Source organism: Lepus europaeus, chromosome 15 (assembly GCF_033115175.1).
Source record: "Lepus europaeus isolate LE1 chromosome 15, mLepTim1.pri, whole genome shotgun sequence".
Lineage (NCBI taxonomy): Eukaryota > Metazoa > Chordata > Mammalia > Lagomorpha > Leporidae > Lepus > Lepus europaeus.
In genome coordinates this window covers 73,312,070-73,316,776 of record NC_084841.1, presented here as the reverse complement: position 1 = coordinate 73,316,776, position 4,707 = coordinate 73,312,070, and the positions used below count along the sequence as shown (strand labels likewise).

The following is a 4,707-nucleotide window of genomic DNA, read 5'->3' as shown; positions in this document are numbered from 1 at the left end:
TCTGTGGCAGAAAGACAGGTCCCTCGTTCCTTGCTGGTTGTCAGTTACTCGAGGCCGCCTGTTTCCCTCTCCACATGTCTGCCTCCCCATGCAAGTCAGCAGGACACATCAAATCCTTCTAATCATGGACTCTCTGGCTTCTGTTTCCAGGACCAGGTGCACATACATATTTGCTTTGAAACAGTTCAAGTAATCTAGTCATCCCCACCTGGCAAAGCTCTCACTGTCTCATATAAAACTACATAATCATATGGGTGCAAGCTATCCCAGTTATGCGTCTGGATACTGTGGATCAGAGTATGAGAAATCTCATGACCATTTTAGAATTCTGACCCCCACAATCCACACTCTAATACCAAACATGCACGGTTGTCACAGATAAAGAATACATTCACTGCTCCCAAACTCAGTAAGGTATCATTCCATCATAGCACCACCTCAAGCCTAAAGTTTTATCTCCTTTTCCCAAATGTAAAATCTCTCATCTAGAACTGGTAGAACGGATCTCCTGGGTCATTACAGGCAACACTTCATGACATGCAACTCCTGCAGTCTGATGTATCAATATATGTGGACTCTAAAATTAATTTAGATGAGAATGTGTCCCAACTCAAACTATATAAAACAATGGGAAAGTCACAGGATTGATGGCTGCAGAGCTTCAAAAAGGACAATTTCAAAAGGAAGGAGAACGAAAGGTAAACAGCAATCACTGCTCTGAAACAGTTACAAAATTTAAAATGAAAGGGGGAGTTTCTTGACTAGAAGGTGAGTCCTGAAACTCATTCCCCATGGATGCCATTACTGGCCCTTGGGGCTCTCAGCTCTACCCTGCAGGCTCTGGGTCTACCCTTTGAGTCAACATCTCACTTGCATAAAAGGCAGCAAAAATTTAACACAGATAGCTTAATCACTGTGCCAGGAAAATATTGTGGGTTTCACAGCTTCCTTCTATTTTGTGTTCTCTTAGTTTTTCTGCCCCACCTATGTTTTTGCTGATATGATTTTCTTTAGAACCTTGCAGATCCCACAGGGGCTGACTCTACCGGATAAAAATCACTTCCACCGGGGCTTGTGTTGAGGCATAGCAGGTAAAGCTGCTGTATGTTGTGCCAGCATCCCATAAGGGCGCTGGTTGAAGTCCTGGCTGCTCCATTTCTGTTCCAGCTCCCTGCTAATGTGCCTGGGAAAACAGCAGAAGATGGCCCAAGTGATTGGGCCCTGCACCCAACATGAGAGACCTGGAGCAAGCTTCTGGCTCCCAGCTTTGGGTCGGCCCAGCTCAGACCATTGTGGCCATTTAGGGAGTGAACCAGCACAAGGATCGTCTCGCGCTCTCTCTCTCTCTCTCTTTCTCTCTCTGAAATTATGTCTTTCAAAAAAATAAATAAATCTTTAAAAAGAATTACTTTCACCAACGACCATGTGATAATCACTTCTCTACTCTCCTAGAAACCCTGCAGAGCCAATGATAAAACATCTAAGCCATGCCTTCCACTGTACTTCTATATCATGCTTTTGGAAACAATGTTAATGTCTTTAGCCATCAGGGTAAGCTTTTAAAAAAAATCATTGAGTTTTTGTCTAATAGTTCTTTTCATATTTGTTTAATAGTTCTTCCCTCAGTCTATCTCTTCTCACTAATATTACAAGCAGCAAGAAAGGAAGGAGTGTCTTCAACACTTCGATTGTAAATCTTAGCTCTCCATCCGATTTGTCCCTTATAAGCTCTGCTCTTCACAAAACTGCAGGATATATTTTACGAAGGTTCCTGCTACCACATAAAAGTATCTTCTTCCCTCCAGTTTCTAATAACATATTTCTCAATTCCTTCTGAGCCATCATGAGGAGCATTCTAAAATCTAGATTTCAAATAAATGTCAGTTAAATGATTTAGTCTTCTGGGAAGATCATTTAGAATTTCTTTATACTAGTCCTCACTTCCTTCTGAACTGTAACCAGCATTGTCTTTAAAGTACAGTTTTCTATTAATTTTTCAAGGCAAGAGAGGCTTTGAAATAATGCTTCTTAAAGTTCTCCCAGATTTCTTCCACTGACCAATGCTAAAACCATTTCCACGTTTTATATTTTTATCATGGAAGTACCTTACTTCTGGTACTGAATATACATTACTTTTTTTATTGGTATATTACCAATTTAGACACTTTAAATATTTTATGACTACACGCTTAGCAGCTTAAACCAATTTCCATTTATCAGTTCACACTTCTATAGGTCAGAAATTTGATTCTGTGATTGAGTTCTCTGCAGAGTGTAAACGAAGCTGAAGTCAAGAGGTTGATTGGACACAGTTCTTGTCTGGAGGCTTTGGGGAAAATTCAGTGTCCAAGCCAATTCTTCTTGTTGGCAGAATTCATTTCCTTGTGGGAGTGGACTGAAGTCCCCACTGCTCTCAGCAACTAAACGCATGCATTATTTACCACATAGTGGTCCCCCTCCACGTTCAAGCCAGTAATAGGATATCCAGCCCTTTATATTCCCTTACTTATTTTAGTATCATAGGGAAGAAAAAAATGGGGGGGCAGCATTGTGGCATAGCAGGTAAAGCCACCAACCACCTGTGACACCCACACCCCATATGGGAACCAGCTCATGGCCACTTCAGATCCAGCTCCCTGATAATGGCTTGGGAAAAAGCAGCAAATGTGCTTGGGTTCCATGTGGGAGACTGGATGAAGGTCCGGCTCCTGGCTCCTGGCTCCTGGCTTTGGCTTGGTGTTGGACGTTGGGGAAACTTGGGGAGTAATGAGCAGACAGATCTCTTTCTCTCTCTCTCTTCCTCTCTCTCTGTAACTCTGATCTTCCAATAAATAATTCTAAAAAAAGAAAAAGAAAAATGTAAAATAAAAATTGCTTTTAAATGGCTCTGGTAATTAGGTGTCACATTCAAATATTCTCCTTAAGATTGATTGTGTTGGTATCGGTGTGACTGGCTGAGGCTGCCCGGTGAGCAAAGCATGGCAGTCTTGGCAGCCCCACGTGGCTACTGCAGCACTAGCATGTCACTTGTTGGTCCCACTCAAAATACTTTAGTTCTACTCTGCAAGGATATATAACTGCAGATGGGTGTCTGTTTAATATGAGAAAAAGGAAACTGAACAGCTGGAGAAAAGCTTGCCCAGCACTGAAATCAATGGTGAATTTCTTGCACATCCCACAGAAGATATGGAAGAGAAACAAGCATTTAAAGGATCTAGAAACATGGATGGGATGGTTGAATTACACAGTCCGCTTCAGAGCAAGAATCCTGGGGCAGGGATTGAAAAAGGAGGCAAGACTATGAAGGCTCTCTGTCCAGACTACAATTTCAGTGTTTCAGTTCCAGATAGCAGTGGCTCTGAGTGCGTACTGAGTATAAGTGCTGATATGAAACATTGGAGAAATTCTGAAGAAAATCATCCTTATCTTGGAAGAGGGCCTGCAGTTGCCATCATCCTCTGCAACCAGCCAGCTCAGCTTGAATCTGATGCTCTGGAATGCTTAAATTACCAACACTTTAAAGGAAGTGACTCTGTGAGTTGAAACTGTTGATTCATCAATCTGGCAGGAGGAATTATTGGGATCAAAGGCACTAAAATCAAAGAACTTCAAGAGGGTATTCACACAACAATCAAGCTTTGCCAAGAATGCTGTCTTCATTCCACTGATAGAGCTGTTCTTATTGGAGCAGAGCCTGATAGAGTTGTAGAATGCATATAGATCATCCTTGATCTTGTATCTGAGTCTGCCATCAAAGAACGTGCATAGCCTTATGATCCCAGTTTTTTAAAATGAAACTTATGACCATGGTGGTTTTCCAATGATGTTTGATAACCACCATGGATTCCTGTTGGATTTCCCATGTGGGGAGGAGGTGGTTTTGACAGATTACGTCCTAGCCATGGTGGGCATCTCATGCCTCCTTCTAGAAGAGAATATGACAATATGGGCCTTCATTGGGGACCACCACCTCCTACTCCTCATCAATGTGTCTGAGGTCGTAACAGAGCTCCTAAACTTCCTCTTCCACCTAGAGTGGGGATCTAATGGCTTATTACAGAAGAGGAAGACCTGGAGACCATTATGATGGGATGGTTGGTTTCAGTTCTGATGAAGCATGGGATTCTGCAATAGATACATGGAGCCCATCAGAATGGCAGATGGCTTTTGGACCACAGGGTGGTCATAGACATGTTATTCCTATGCAGGGGGTCATGGCTCATATGGTGATCTTCTCCGACCTATTATCACTGCCTAAGTAACTATTGGCTGGATCTGTTATTAACAAAGGTGTTCAATGGGCTAAACAAATCCATCTTGACTCAGGAGCATCCATCAAAATTGATGAGCCTTTAGAAGGATTCAAAGATCAGATCATTACCATTACAGGAACACAGGACCAGACATAGAACGCACAATACTTGCTGCAGAACCGTGTGAAGCAGTATTCTGGAAAGTTTTTCTAAGACCAGTGAAGAAATGAAGAGATCCCGCATCTGGCTATGTGGTCACGGTAACATTTGGGGTGGGGGTGTAGGGTGGGACAGGGAAAAAAGCAACTAGTCCATGTACCCCTGGCATCTGTTCAGAGCAGTGTGCAGAATTTAATGCTCCTTTTGTAAGAAACATTTTATGATTTTTAAAATAAATTTAGTGAACCCAAAAAAAAAAGATTGATATGTCACATAATATACAAGTAATCATGGA

At 42.0% G+C, this 4,707-nt stretch overlaps 1 pseudogene; it reads left to right on the top strand.

Annotated features, from left to right (window-relative positions):
• Positions 1–647: 647 nt before the first annotated feature.
• LOC133774324 (heterogeneous nuclear ribonucleoprotein K-like) lies at positions 648–4,466 on the top strand (annotated as a pseudogene).
• Positions 4,467–4,707: the final 241 nt, after the last annotated feature.